At 37.4% G+C, this 16,793-nt stretch overlaps 1 long non-coding RNA gene across 1 annotated transcript; it reads left to right on the forward strand.

The window, feature by feature from the left end:
• Nucleotides 1-7,607: 7,607 nt before the first annotated feature.
• On the forward strand, nucleotides 7,608-16,449 carry LOC122989872. Its single transcript, XR_006405194.1, has 2 exons — nucleotides 7,608-8,456; nucleotides 16,055-16,449. It is a non-coding gene; the product is annotated as an uncharacterized LOC122989872 (long non-coding RNA).
• The last annotated feature ends 344 nt before the right edge of the window (nucleotides 16,450-16,793 follow it).

Consider the following 16,793-nt stretch of genomic DNA (forward strand, 5'->3'; position numbering starts at 1 on the left):
TAATACGTTAATATGCAGCACAGTTTACACTGAAGAGATCCTGGATGGACGGGTTCACATCAGGTTCTGGTTTGATGTTGATGTTCTTCGATGCCCTCACACCGCACCAAACCTTTCTTCTTCTCTTGTTTATTTACCGGTACGTCTCCCTCGTCCCCCTCGTCTTTACTGTTTTTACAAGTTTGTTGTAGTTTGATCTGCTTTAATAGCTGTCAACAGCAGTGTACGTGTAAGAGTCATGTTGGTCTGAATCTGCTTGTTATTTTAAGAATCCAGAGCTAAAAGTAATCAGGATTTATAGGTTAAAGGGCTGCGTCTCCTCAGAAACTTCACGCCACATCACGGCTACATAGACACACACAGAAACTGTGATCGGTCAGCTCAGTGTTTCCTCCTACAAGTCTCTGAGATTGTTTAAAGTGAAGAAAACATGAGAGAAGTTTCACTAACAGCCGCTGTGACTCCTGCTCTCTATGCAACAACACACTGTAAACTCATCAACCACGTGTTTCGCCACCACAAAGGAAAACCGGGAACCGAATCATGTCGACCATCCAAGAGTTCATGGTTAGTTAGAAGATGAGGAGTCAGAAAAATTATAACAACCAGAGAGAAACTTTCCATCTGCTTCCAGTAGTTTGACGGCTTATAATCAGGGTTTTATATGGGAGCCAATGTGGTTATAAACTACTTAAAACATGCAAAAACACAGGAATGGTCCTTTAATCTCAATGCATGTTACATCAATGCATTATTAACACGTACTGTAAGATGTCAAGAGTCCTGAGAGATGTTGATTTGTACTGCAAACAGTTGAATAATTGTTTTATCAGATTTTCAGGAGTCGATTGTTTGTCTGAACGACTTGTAGATTTTTTTTTTTTTTTGCAGTTTTTCCTCTCGTCTCTCGTCTCCAGGGGGATTTACAGATAAAACATCGTCATCTGCATCAAACCGACTGAAGGGCCTGCAGAGACTTCTTGTCAACAGATTAGGGATCACTTGAAGTGAATTGTCCTCATCATTAATATGTGCATAACATGAACGAGCCGGGACGCCGTCGCCGCCGCCGCTGCCGCTGATGCTGCTGCTGCTGATGATGATGAACAATGAGGCCGTTTCATCTTCAGCTGAGTGTGACTCTGATGAATATTCAGATGAGGGGAAACTCGGCTTTAAACGGTACACACTGAGCCTCTTAGCTAAATCAGCACTCGCTCCTTTATTAACATACTGGAATCTGTAATTATGCCCCGTCGCATGTTAGCTTTGCACAACACTGCTACAAAAGAGACGACAAAGGGATAAGGACTGATGCGATGTGTGATTAGAACTGCAGGAGCATATTTCCATTTATATAAAAAAAAAAAAAGCATCTGAGAAGTCAGTGTGATCATTGTACATACACTGCAAAAAAAAAAAAAAACAGAGCAGTCTTGTAGTTTAATGCTGCGTTTACACTTCCTGGTCAATGTGATGAAGGTCACAGTTTTAGCTGTGATGTGGCGTGCATTAAACAGCGTGTAAACACACAAAAAAAACCACATAGAAACTGATCTAATTTGGGTAAAACTCATGTGGGAATTGAGCCTGGAGATAAAACCTCAATATTTTCATAGTTCAGTGAGTTCTGCAAACTGTGGAGGATGATATCATGTCCTTTATAGCAGGTGTTTCCAATGTTTTTTGGCTTGTGACCTTAAAAAAAAAAGATGTTTAATCATAGACTGTGTCCTTCTAATAATTCACAAGGAAAGCTGCAAAAATCAGAGCAAAGTCTGAGCAGAAATATGTGTTTTTTTCTTGCTTTATTATTATCTTAATGTTTTAAAGTGTGTATGTAGCCACTTTAACCCACGGTTCTGGCTCCAGTAAATTAACAAATGTATTAGTTGCTATGGTTACCTTACATTGAGCACTGATTTAGATTAGTCCCTAAAAGGAGATTTGTGATTTTCTGTCATTTATATCTTGTTATGATGTTGGATGTTAAACTTGAGGTGAACGTACTTTATGTAAAAATGTGTTTTTAATTTCCCAGCGAGATGACGTCAGCCGGTCACATGTCCATAAACGTGCGTCCGTTCTGTGATCTTTGTTTCTGAGGTCGTTCACGTCGTTCGCTTTCATATTTCAGACGATGATTCAGCTCCAACATGTACGGATGGATTTGAGAAGTTTCCATTTGGAGTAAAGAAGGAGAAAAAGAAGTGAGGAGGAAGGAGGACCAATCAGAACAGAGTGGGCTCATCAGGAGGGCGGGGCCTTAAAGAGACAGGAGGCCTGTTTCAGACAGAGGCTGAACTGAGGGGCTGCATAAAGGACCAGTAGAAGATAAATAAGGAGTTTTTAACTGGAAATCATGCAAATATATTCCAGTAGAGCCCCAGAATATAAATATAGAGCTGGAAATGTGCAGAATATCACCTTTTAAAGAGCAAGTACATCCTCAAATTTAGGGTGTTTTCAAGCCTTCATTGTTTAAATCCAGTTGAATGAGACTCTGGTTGGTTTTCATCCTTTGTACGATCTATTCAGGCAGATGTGACTCACATGTGGACCAAAACAACTGCACAGAGACCCTTTAGAGGAAGTGGTCCCTGGTCCCTGTACAGTCACACATTTACGTTCTTGCACTCGCCTCAGAAATATCTCACTCTTGTCCAATGTCGTCTCTCCACCAGCGCTCGTGAAGGCTCGCTAACGTCACCATCAGCTACCATTCGGAAGAGACACTTATGGCCATTTTCAATTCCGCTCACCTCCAGAAATACTCTGAGAATATGATGCCAGCGGGAAAGAGAGTTCCACTTCTGCAGGTTTTGTTTGGAACGGATCCTGTCAATAAAGCTCTGTTTTTTTTTGTTTTTTTTCTCCATCACAACATCAGATTAAAATTACAGCTGTGAAGATTCCTACTTTACATATAAAAATATAAAATTGTTTCATGTCTGGATGATATAAATGTACAAGTTCTGAAAAGTGAAAGCAAACCATAAACAGTATTAGACAGATAACTAATATATATGTGTGTGTGTGTGTGTGTGTGTGTGTGTGTGTGTAAGTCAAAAGGAAAAACAGACACATTTGCAGTGTGATAAATATAATAAATGTAATAAATGTCCTAATTATACCAAAACTATTTTTTTTTACATGTGACATTGCACCTTGTTATGATTTAAATCACAACACTCAAAAGCATTTGAGCTTTTGTTACAAAACTGTGAAAAGTAATTTATTTTTATTTAATTATTCACATGTAACAGTCAGACCAAATGTTTTTTTTTCCCTGTGACACAATTTTATGTACAAAAGTTAATATTATTATTATTAATTAAGTGAAATAGCTACAACAGCTTCCACTGTTGACTGTAAATGACATTAGTTATGTTGAATAATCCGTACTATGAAAGAAACGACGACACTTTAATGTTTAATTATGAGCGCTGTATTTTTTAGAGTGTGCAGCAGACTCCAGCTGCTGTTGAAGATCTGTGGACTGAAGAGATTATCTGGATTTATCAGCTTTGGCCATTTTGCCAGAGATTTCCATTTTTTTTTTTTTTTTCTCTCTCTCTCCCCCGTCAGTTAGATGGAAAACAAACCTGCATGAATAAAAACCAAACAGCCGCCTTTTTACAAATGGAAGATGACTGGATCAGATTTACCTTCCTGATAGCAGCAGTAAAGAGGATTTTGTTGGAGTGGAGTCCAAACGGCGCTCACATGTGTTTCACTGTCATCTGAAACACACAGGAGAAAAAAAAACAAAAAAAAAAAACTGGAGATCTCCAAACAAACATCATGAAGCAGGAAGATAAGATGGAAAAACGCTGTGAGGAGAGAGAGAGAGAGAGAGAGAGAGAGAGAGAGAGAGAGAGAGCGGAGCAGAGGATTAACCAGATTAAACAGTGAAGTCAAACTGTCGGAGCTGCATGACGTCTGCACACGGACGAACCTGCAGGCCGACTTCATCCGAAACACAAGAAAAACTCAATATGCACATAAAAAAATACAATAAGAAGAAAACAAAGAAAGGTCACCTACAACAAACCATGAATAAAAATAAATAAAACAAGTACAAATATTTATATATACAAAATAAAAAAAATACAAAAAAATAGTTTTCCTCAATTCAAATAATAATAATAATAATAATAATAATAATAATAATAATAGAAAACACAAAAAAATATATAAAGTCAATATGGGAAAAAAGAAAGGTCACCTACAATGAACCATGATAAAAATCAAATTAAATAAGTGCAAATGCAAATATTTTAATATAAAAAATAAAGAAATATAGTTTTCTTCAATTCTTGTTTCCAAGGTCAAGAATGAATCTAAATAATAATAATAATAATAATAGAATACTATGCAAATGTTATTACATGTGAATCGCTGGTGCCTGATTGTGAGTTTATGTCAAACTGTTGTTTTAACGTGACGTCTCATATATGTCACAGGTGTAATACCTGAAAAACACCCTGCGGAAAGTTTTACAAATAAAAAGCCTTCAAGGATTAAAAATTCACAATACAAAGAGTAATAATTTACTTTATTGGCAGATCAACATGTCCTGTCAACAGTTTTACAGACGTCTCTTTTGTAATAGTGGTCTGTGGGGAAAATTACTCTCTGGGCTGCAGGGAAATTTTAAACTACGTATCCGGTTCTCTTAATACGTCCACGAGAGAAACATTTAAAGAGCTCTGATGTTGAATTGATCAGTCTGATGATGCAGGTTATTAACGATTCCCTCCAGACACATATTAAGACACATAACAACACTCTAATGTGTGTCTTTCTCCCTCATTGCAACTTCCAGAATCTATAAATATGCAAATATTTCTCATTTCTTAAGGCCTAAATGTGTAAATGAAGCAATAACTAAGTCAGATGAGGTGCATCAACTGACGCTCCTATGGCGCCCTGCAAGCGTCAGATTTGAAATTCCAACATCACAGAACCAACACAAATTTGTCATTTTGTCCTCGTATTAACCGCTAGTTGGATGTAATGAATGTATGAAAAGGAGAAACACAGAGGAGGGAAATGAAACTGAAACCGAGAGCGTCTGTGTCCACAGTAAATCATCTGTTGACTGTTTGATGCTTATTTATTTGTGCTTTAAAACGTGAAATAATCAGGTTTTGTTCTCACTACCGCTCGCTCTCCTTGATCGACCACCGCCATGCTGTCTCTCTCTCTCTATCTCTCTCTTTTTCGGCTGCAGAGAAAACAGTTTTGGTCGCTGGGTCCTCAAAAATCGAAACAAGGTCGGTGTAGACACGTCGAGGCAGTTTAACGCGCGTCATGACGCTTCCAGTGCGTTTAGGCCTTTAGTTTAACTGCTGGACAGAAGATCCTCTCTCACTTCACTGTAAAATCCATCCTCACTACCTGGAGGCTTCAAGTTTCCTACATCACACTTGTGTAAGTTGAATATGAACCAGAACGGGCGTCTGAACTCGCTGTGATGTCACAAATCCTGCTCACAGGCCTTGAAATCTGATTTTCAACGAGCTCAGAGAAACTTTCAGCAGATGAATATGAAAACAAACTCTGCACAGAGAAGCTCAAACATCCAACTGCAGGAACAAACTATAAGTTATTAACATTATTTACTTTCTTCACTAATTTATTAACATGAATTCAAGCTTGTGTTACATGTAATATATATTTGATCCACAATATAATGATAATAATCAGCTTTTTCCACGTCAGACTGGGACTGTGCAGTATAATAGTGTAACTAACCGAATGAGTCTATTAACATGTTTTGACAGCTTCTGTTCTGATATCATAAACACATAATAAAACACAAACCCATTGTGAGCCGTTACCACGACTACACCAGTAACACGAGCAGCTGATGCTGGGTTTTTTTTGTATGGGAGTTTTTCTTCCATCTCTTCCATCTTTGCCACCTGTCCAGCAGGTACGCATTAGATAACATTCATGTATTGTTTTGTAGAACGAGGAAGAAGAATAAATTAACTGTTCATCTGTTGTTTTGGTAAATCAATGAAGACTCCAAACTTTTAGAAAACAAGGTGGAAACATTTTGTAAACAGAAAGAGTTTTATTAGCAGAAGTAGCAGAAAGACATGAAGGATAATTACCTGAATCTTGCTCTTCATCTGCAAACTAAAAAGTCTTCAGATTTACACGGTTTTCACTGGACAGCAGGAACATGTGAACAGTGTTTTCATATGAAGCAGTGGACAATGGAGGAGTGTGTGTGTGTGTGTGTGTGTACTGTGAGATATGTGGTGGTGATGTAACGTGTGAACTTGTACAGAGAACATGAAACAGTGTGTGTGTGTGTTTGTGTGTTTGTGATTAGTAGAAACTGCTTCTGTCTTCCCTCCACTTCAGCCCTACAGGCGTCGCCCCTGGCGATCCATCCCCTGATGCCCAACCGCACACACACACACACACACACACACGCACACACACTGAGGATCAGAGCTGCTGATTCTTCAGCTCAGCGTCCTCCAGGTTACTTCCCAGAAGGCCTTGCTACCTTTTTAATGTTTTTCTATCAGTATATAATCTATCAGAAATTATATATTTCAATTTTATTTATTTATTTATATTCAAGTATATTTCTACCATACGGCTGTAAACTCATCATCTGTCATCAGTATGTGAAAGGTTATTTCTCAGCGTAAATATAGATATATGAACTATTTGATTTGCATGTTAACTACCTGAAGTTAAGTACACTCATAAAACATGTTGCTATTATGTTTGAGTTTATTTCTAAATGTGCCAGGAAGTAATTTTAATTCATCAATATTCAAGGTTAAAATTAAAGGTGGAGTCTGTGATTCTGGAGAAAGACTGTTCAATACACTGTTTGTCAAATTCAGTGAATATCTCCTCACAGCCCGCCAGATGTCCGTTCTGTGTGTGAGCTGAAAAACATCCAGCGTTCATACATGACACTAATCCAGCCAATCAGCAGGGGGGCGTTTGTTCTGGTCATCAGAGCAGCTGTCGGAGATGAATCTGCGTCTCCAGCACCTGTTGAATGGTGGACGAGTGCAGGTGAACTGGGGAGAGAGAGAAAGTGTTTCCTCACAGAGCAGATACACTTCCATTTTATTAACTGTATTAATCCACACTGAACCTGAGACAGTCTCATAGAAACCCACCGCATTATTTTAGTCCTTTTCTGTTGCGTTTAGTGAATCATAATCTGAGCAGGCAGCTGTTTAAATCACACAAACATCCCGCTGTATCTGTGTTTTGAACTTATTAACTCTTATCAATGAATCAATAAATACAAACACTGTGGATTTCTTCCCGTGGAGCCGACATGCAAACTATTTTTGGTTCAGTGAGTGTCTGCTGTCAGTCAGTCGGCCTGGTGAAGGCGGTTTGTCTGACAGACGTCCGGTGTGAAGTGAGGAGGCTGCAGAGAGGCGGAGAGTGTGGATGGACAGGAACAGAAGTGACTCTACAGCTGATGCTTTACTCATGAATTCCACCATATTTCTCTTTTGGTTGTTGCCATGGCAATGCATGTCCATGACATTGGGGGGAGGGGGGGCGGAGCTTCTGAAGGAGCATGAAGGGAAAGGTGTGTTGGTGTTTAGTTCAAATATCAACAATCTTTCTTCAGAATCACTGACTCGACCTTTAAGAACTTTTTAATAGTAATGTTTTATCTTATGAAGAGGTATTACACTGATTTAGCTTTCAACCTACATGACCTTGCACTAAAAAGCAGAGAGACAAATTAAAACAGAACTACGGTGGTGCTCAGACCGACATCAGCTTTGTGTGATAAATCACAGCCCTCTCATTCATCTGAATGTTGGCAGTGTGTTGATGCAGAGAGATCTGGCAAAACAATGTAAGGTTGTCCTGCAAAAAAGATGAACCTGGTACAACTTTTGCTGCAACGCAACATAAACCAGCAAAATGCTGCGTTCATCAGTCACATATGTGTGAGTGTTAGTGGGCAAAGTGACCAAATTTTGCTGAAATGCACCTGAAATTACTTCTACCTGACAGTTTTTATGTACACAGTCTTCCTCTTTTTTTTAATCAATGAACCAGATATTTTCTAACACAGTTGTTAATCTTGTGAAAAAGAGGTAGTGATGCGCTTGAGGACTGTCTTGATCATATAAAACTTTTTCCATTCCTGCTCCACCGATGAGTGCCTGAACTTTGTTTTTTCCCCCACATTTGTTAATCTTTTGTACTGAGGATTTAACCAGGAGACTTTCATGTCATAGAAGTGAGAAATCAATGTGTTTGTTACTTCCAGAACCAAAGGTACCCCAAATAGTCAGAGGATCACCAGAGTCATTAAGGTTTAACCTCTGGGAAACATGAACATCTGTATAAAATCCTTTAGATCGGAGGTCACTAACTGGTGGACCGCGGGCTGGGTCTGGACCCAGAAGCTAGACCCGGACCTACAGCCAAGACAGACGGTAGATGAGATTACTATTATTCCATTAAACATATCAGCAGTCATACATATATGTCCAGTTCTATGTTAACAATAAATATTGTCAAAAAGTTTTTGAATTGTACTGAATTCATTTGATTGGACAGTCAGGTATTGATTACATGCAGATGTTGATACAACTACTAGGCTATTTAAATATAAATCACACTAAATAGTTAGACATTATGATCTTCCAGACCTTTGCTTCAAGAAATTTTCTCTAACTGGATCTCTTTAAATTTTAGTTGAATACCTCTGCTTTAGATGTTTTGCGATATTTTCAGTGGACGGCTGAAATCTGGAGCAGAATAACTGAAAACAACCTGCGTGGGACTGCAAAAGGACTTCAAATTTGTTGTTGTAACTTAAATCTTAAGCACATACTGCATCTTCTGAGTAGATCTCTTTGGTATACTGATGTTTACATATAAACAGTCCATTTGCGTTGCATTCAGAATCATCCATCTGTTTCTACATTTGAAGGTCGTCTTCTGTTTTTCCCTCCATAAAATCCTGTAATTTCTACAAAAGTCCTCAAAGGATACAAAAAAAAAAAGTGCATGCTGAGGTGAAAACCGCCATTCTCAAAATGTTCTGTTTTTTTAGAAACTTTATGTCGGTGCAGACAGATGCATAATTGTTTGCCAGCTGTTGTTTTTCGCTCGTGTATTATTCCATGGTGAGCATGTCTTCCAGATTAATCCTTTTGTATGTGCGCACACTTGGCAGAAAACCGGTTCTGACTGTGAATTTCTTGGCTGAGAGACAAATAAGCGCTCGAAGCTTCCTCACACTGTACGATCAGTCAGATTATTGACAGCAGCTCCTTCCGCTTTAGTTTCTGCTGTTCATCAAATCAAATAAAAAAAAAAAAAGAAAAAGGGAAATAAGCCTCCACTGCTGTTAGTTTCTACAGGAAAAACAACAACAACTGCTCGGTTTCTCTGCTCTGAAATTAAAATCCTACATTCAGTCCCTTTGACACTGAAAGCACAGTGTGTCGCACAAAGAAGCCTGAAAAACAACAAACTGCCTGCTAATTATCTCTAATAACTGAAGAAAGTTTGCATGTAAAACACTGAAAAACGGACTCATTTCATTTCATTTCAGTAAACTCTAAAAAATCAACATCCACAGATGTGAAACATTTATTTTACTTTTGATAAAAAAACTGAATTCATTACCAGCTTTTTCTGGATCATTCTCTCGTTCTTCAGATGAAGTTTGTTCAGAAAACTGAGCTCATGAAAAAGCAAGAGTTTCTTATTGTCAATAAATGTCATGTTTGGAGCCAAACCAACTACAAACTCATCCTACTTACAAAGTATTTTGTGTGTATCCAGTATATCTGGTTCATCTGTGCTGTAGACCTTCAAAAACCAGTAAAGAAACATCAGTGAGCCACACCGCTGCACTGGGTGACGTGTTCCTTTATTATGAAGAGTCTGTTGGTCACGTTAATTTGTTTAGAAACAGCTGAAAGACTAATAACATGTTGTATGGCAGGCACCACTGAGCGTGAACAGGAACACGGCGGCTCAGTTCTTCGTTAGCTAGTTGTGATATGTAGCGCTACAAGCTAACAAAATGCTGTAGATCAGTTCGTTGTTGATTTGGCTCTGCATGAGATTTGTTGATAATAAGAACAATATAGAAAATAGCCAGACTTGTCCTTTAAGAAAATGTATTATTCATAAATTTATTCTAGATATGAATAAAATGTCTGAGTTCAGACCCGTCGTACGACTCACAAACAGTCTGGCTTTCTTCACAAAGGGAGAAACACTTGTTTTACTTAAAATCATGACGTCTTAACCTGAATGAATCAGAGTTTAAATGATACAGAAGTCACCTAACATTAAACATATAACTTAAACACATTTCTAAAGACAGATCTGACCTGAAAATAATCTCATCTCTCTACAACAATTTAAAATTGACTGTATTTATGTGTTGCAGCCAACGTGCAACTAGCAACGTCTTTATTTTTGCTTTTAACAACGGAAACAAAGCAGTATATGCTAACTCTCCCAGTCCGGCAGCACACTTTCTCTACTGCTAAAAATGATTTTCGTCTTCTCTCGGCTACAAAGGACAACAACAGTTTTCTTCTTCTCCTTCACAACTCACTTTTTTCCGACTCAACATCGTAACCTGATGGCGGGAGCCAGACAGCGCATCCACAAACAATACTGAATGAAATACAAACTCACAAACACTGTATCCTGGAAAGACTTTTAGGATTATCTACATTTCCTGCAGTTTAAATTTAACCCATTAGATTAATTAAATTCTGAAAATTAACCTGTTAAACTCAACTAAATTACAAAAGAAAATAAATTGGGGGGGTCTCTGATTTAACAGTAGGGAATGCCCTCGTTAACAAATATAAAACATCTAACTGATATCCATTGATCCCTCACATATGGTTAATTAAACTGACTTTATTTTTCAACATAAGATAGATAATTCTAATTTCTTTTACAAGACCGTTTATTATACTTTTGCTGCCTTTACATTAATCTGACAGCATTTAATTCAGAGTTTTGTTGAAGGCGAAATGTTAAATAGTGAGATTTCCATCACAAGTTTAATGTTGAAGTGACTCAGTCCGGTTACATTACATGAACACATGTATGACGTGCAGAAGAGAAGCTCTGGAATTTGATTCGGCTGCATAATGAGGAGCTTCGTTGTGGGAAAATAACAATTAAAAAAAAGTACAATTTAAAAAATCTGCCTCCTCCAGTACGAAAACTTTAAGAATCATTTCCTGTGTCTCTACAAATCAAGTTACGAGTACATCCTTCTATTTTCTGAACAAAACGTCTCATTTAAATCTGCAGCAGCAGCAGCTGCAGCGAATCATCTCCTGTACGGCCAACGTGTCCGGCGGCGGTCCGACGTCGGCATGCCGCCGGACGGAAACTCTCCATACAGCTCAGAAAGAAAAGAAGAAAAAAGTTAATTAAAATCAGTGCACTGAGCTTAAAGGTGAATGTTAAAGAAAGGAGGAAGGGAGGAGAGGGGGGGATGTAGGGGGGAGAGGAGGGAGAGGAGGGGGAGGGGGGGGCTCAGATAATGAAAATAGTCCCTGAACTTGATTTCCTTAATCACTGCATGTCCCTCTTTCTGTTAATTGAAGATAATTATAGGATTTTAATTTTCTTATGTAGGTTAAAGAGGAGAGTGAGAAGTCAGAGAAGACGGAATAACTGAGGCAGATGAAGACGAAGAGGCCGACGGAGTCTATTAAGTGATTGAACAGGATGCCTCTCGTCGCTCGCGTCGGCGGCATTTTAAAATTCAACACATTCACTTAAAAATCAGCTTCTATTGTGTTAACGTCTGTGTGTCATGTTTGAACGCAGGAGGACAAAATTGAAAACGAGGCTTGAAAAATTAAGACGCAGGCCTCGTTTTGCATCACGTTACATTCGTATTTCAAAGCCGTCGTCTTATTTTGGTGGTATTGTGCTAATATTTATTATAAAAGCTGCGTTAAAATACACAGAAATGACTCATAGACAGACGTAGGAACACGTAAAAAAGATGAAATAAGAAGGAAAAGAGAAGAACATGGGGAAACAAGTGAAGAAATAATTTATAAATGTGTACCTGAAAACTCTGCAGATACATTATTTAGCTCGCTCCATACAACAGATACAGATATTTGACATCAGATATACTCCTCCACATATCCCCAGGAATTGTTATGTGGAGAATAAATAAATACATAAATAAATAAGATGAGACTTACATAATGCAAGTGGTTTTTATTTTAGTTTGAAGGTTTAACAGACTGACAGAGAATTGAAGTTGTTTTAACAATATTTTCACACATATATATATATACACAATAAATAAGTCATTATGTATTTATGATGTGGTATCATGGCAGCAGAATAACAATGTTAATGTTAAAAACGATGAGGAATCAAAGACAGAACAAGTTGAACATCATTTAAAACTGGATGATGGAGAAATGTCAAAGTAAAGGTCAATTAAAATCAAAATTTTTATAAAAATAAATGGGTTTTTTAAAAAATAAATTCAAGTAAGAGCAGGTCTAATAAAGAAAAAATAAAAATACAAACATCTTAAGAAGAATGTTACCCAAAATAAAAGAGTTTCTATTCTTGACATGATCCTGGTCTCTACTGAAAGGATTTTATTATGAAAAGGTCAGAATTAGTTTAGTTAATAAGGAACCAAACAGGAACAAATATGTACAAATGTAAGTTTTTCTTTGCCTATTTTTGTGTTTACTGTTCTGTTTTGTATATGTGTCTGTTAGAGAATAAGAAGCGCTTTAAAATGATCTGACGTGACTGAGTCATTGAGTTAGTGAAAATTTAAACTAAAGGTAACAAACAAACAGCCCTCCAGACCTGTGATGTGTTTAAATCTTTTCTTCTCGGTGGGTCGAACCTGAGCATTAGAACCTTTTATAGTCTCTGTATGATTTCTGTTGGAAGACAACATGCAGACGAGTTTAAAGCTTTAAATGCTGCTTCCTTTCTAGAAAATCAGTTCCCAAAATTCTCATTCAGCACTTGGACTTGAACAGATGTCCACTTTTTTTTTCAAAAGCAAGAAAAAACTTAATTAATTTCCTCATTAAAACTCCGCCATGGAGTTTTTTTCTTTTTTTAAGTTACTCGCTACAGATTTTACATACAAAATAAGATGCACAAGCATATGCAAGATATGCAGATGCAAGAAAAGTTGAAATATTTCTTATGGTTTTTAAAGCCATGAACGGCCTAGCTCCCACCTACGTTGTTGACATGCTCGCCGAATACACGCCAGATAGAGATCATCAAGTAAAGGTCTCCTCACTATACCTAGAATAAATACTACATCAGCTCATGGTGCCTTCAGCCATTATGGTCCTACTGGATTCTCTACCACATGAACTCACGTCTGTTACAACAGAAACAAACCTTTTTTCACAAGCTTTTAGTTAGGTTAATGGGTGAAACCTTCTTTTTTAAAAAAAAATTATACTGTCTTATATGTTTTTATGTTTTTATTTATGTAACATCTTATGTTTTATCTTATTTGTTTTATATATGTAATGTTAATGTAATATATTTGTTATGTATGATCTTTACTTGTTTTTAAGCACATTGAGTTTACGCCTGTCGTATGAAATGTGCTATATAAATAAATTTGACTTGACTTGACACGACTTTTTACAATTAAACTTCCCAACAGTATATAAAATAATACCAACTACAGCAGTAATTAATGCATCAATAATGCGTACAGTATAATTGATTTGATTTATTGAACAGGACAGTGTGCAGTATTAAGCATAAATGATGTCACTGCCACCAGAGTTAGCATGAAGCTAATTTGCATCTGTAGCCCGTTACAATCATACAACATACAACAGCACAACAACAAACAGTACAAATAAAACAAACAAAAACACAAAGAACACACCATACAAAATACAAAGCTATATAATATATAATAGTGTAACACTCACAGGGGACATTTTTCTGTCTTAACAGTGTTTTTACTTTTGCTACTTCCTGAGTAACAAAAGTATATTTTGCTAATAATATATTACCTACTTCTACTCAAGCTTTTATATCATATTTTTTTTTAAAATATTGGTACTTTTACTTGAGCAGAAGATCTTCCATCACTGTCGTCTCCCCTCCGTCAGTCACTGTGGACGTCTTTGATTAAACACAGTTTGATTTTGATTGTTTGAGGTTTTTCTGGCTGTTGATCCTCGACACTCCTCGGTGAAGGCGGCGCCCGCAAATAATTTGAGGGCACAAATTATAAGTGTGATGAAATCAGAAAAATAGAAGGTTTGGATTCTAAAAAAAAATACGTTTGTGTCACAAGTTACAGTTTTGTGATCATTTTTACCAAAATGTGGATGAAGCCAGCTGTGAAAGCACACTGTGTTTGTACTGTATGTGTACAAGTGTTGACTTCCTCCGGTTTGAAAGCTTTATTTTTCCACTTTCAGGGCTGCTGACTGAACTAATAGCACAAAGCACAACAGTCCACAGCAGTTAAATGTTTGAAATAGGTTTCTGATATGTGTAATATGTGAGTGGTTTGGGATAAAGTGGATGTGTGAAAGAGGTAAAAAGAAAAGGCTGGAGCTTTAATATGTGTCTGTATACAGACTGTGAGCAGCAGCTAATGCTTTGTGTCGCCTCTCCATTACCTCAGAAATATGAAGAAAACACTCGTATTTGTCTTGAAAATGGACGGCGGTGTTTGGAGGAGCACAATCACAGCCTTTTGTATTGGTAGAAAATGGTGTGAGTCAAATGGAGCGATTATGAAAAACTGACCATCTTCTCCGGAGGTCTCGCGGGGCGGGGTGGGGAGGAGGGGGGGGAATAAGACATGTCAAAAAAAAAAAAAACAGGCCATGCAACCAGTAATTTGAGTTTATTTATGTGATGCGTGTCGGCGGTAGGAGAAAGCAGAGAGGAGCCGCGAAGCGCTGATTGATCTTTCAGAGGCAATCACGACAAGCAGCGAGCAGAAAATAGGCAGGCGGGCGTCTGACGGCCTCATCTGTGAGCGGGATTACCTGACACCGACGGACCTTCACCCGTCAGGCGCGTTCGACCCCCCCCCCCCCGTTTCTGAAGGTGGAAACGTTACATCACCGAAGTTACACAAACGCTGTTATGAATCTGGCTTTTCAAACAGGATTTAAACACAGACGTCAGGTGATTTTCTCCTCATGATAATTACACACAAGGTCAAATGTGAAGCAGGAAGTCAGTCTTTGCACCGTGATGGATGATTGCAACGCATGTTTACACTGTTTTATTCCCCAGTTTTAAAGCAGCTCTCAATTTTTATCATTTCCCCCAATTTTATAAAAATTTCCTGGAGGGTTTTTTTGAGTAATTTGCAGTTATTTAACCACTATTTTTTTAGAATATTTGGTACAAATTATAAGAAAAAAGAGAAAAATAAGTGTTAAGTTGGTTTAGTTGATAAGAATCTCTTAATATCTTAATAAATAAAGACTTGACGATTCTTTAATTGACATTGTGTAGTTTTGTGTGTATATCAGGATTGTAGGATTTTACAGTAATTTCCTAAAAGTAGCTGCTGTGTAACTGTTAATTTTTAAGACATTTATTTGCAACCTAATATGCTAATATGTAGTTTGACACACAAAACTACACACGAAAAACTATATTTGTGTCAGTTAAAGAGAAAACTATCAACTTAAACCAACGTAACACTTTTTGAAGCTAAATTGCACCACCCTCTCTATCTTTATCTGTGCTCTTCAGCTTTAGATGGAGTTACTCCCCTTAAAAACAGAATTAAAGCAAATTGTAAGTTGCAACCTTGAGAAAACCAGTCTTCAGTTTAGCAACTATGTGGGTATGAAGGAGCTTCTACTTCATTACAACGTAATGGTGAAAGACACAAGAACACACCACTTCTCAAACCTCTTATCAGAGAATCAGTGTAATTCCAGGTTTTTATTCTGTTGGTAAATTGGTAAATTGAGACCCTTCAAATGCTCCTGCTGAATGTGGTGCTCACTGAAATTTTTTTTAACTTACTTTACAGAGAAAGAGGAGTCTATCAGGGTCAATAGAACGCCTCGTACGATGATGATTCCCCAGAATAAAAACACTCTGACCCACTTCATCCCGATTCACATCCACACTCAACCGTCCAAGAAGCCACGACCATCCGGGTCATCAGTGAGGCGGCGGCGTAGGGACGAAAAGGACACCAGTAGTGAGGAGGAGTAGCACGGCAAAGTCCACTACCTAAGAATCCGGACTCTGCTTCATCGCTGGAGGGAGAGATGGAAGAGGAAGGGGAGGTAGAAGTGGTTGAGGAGAGGAGACGGAGGAGGAGGAGGGGGAGCAAAAGAAATCCTTGAGGGCTCGTCACTTTCAGGTGTGTCAGCGTGAGCTCGAACAAAAGTATAAAAAAATGAAAAGTTTCATAGAAGGTCATTAAAGTGATTTAAAAAAAAGGAAAAATAATAACGTAATAATCTTTGTTAGTTGTTGTTGTTATTGTAGTTAATATTGTTGATATCATTCATTGTTTCTACATTTAAATATAATAGTGATTCATCATATTTTCATATTGTTAATATTGTTGATAAATACTCATTATTTAACATGTAAATATAATTGATATTAGTTATATTTTCATTTTGTTATTATTGTAGAGTATTCATTGTTACATATGTAAATATAATAGAGATTATTCTCATATTGTTAGTATTGTTAGTTAATTATTGCGTGATGTTATTCACAGTTTCATATTGATGAATATTGTTGAAATAAAA

This window comes from Thunnus albacares, chromosome 10 (assembly GCF_914725855.1).
Source record: "Thunnus albacares chromosome 10, fThuAlb1.1, whole genome shotgun sequence".
Classification (NCBI taxonomy): Eukaryota; Metazoa; Chordata; class Actinopteri; order Scombriformes; family Scombridae; genus Thunnus; species Thunnus albacares.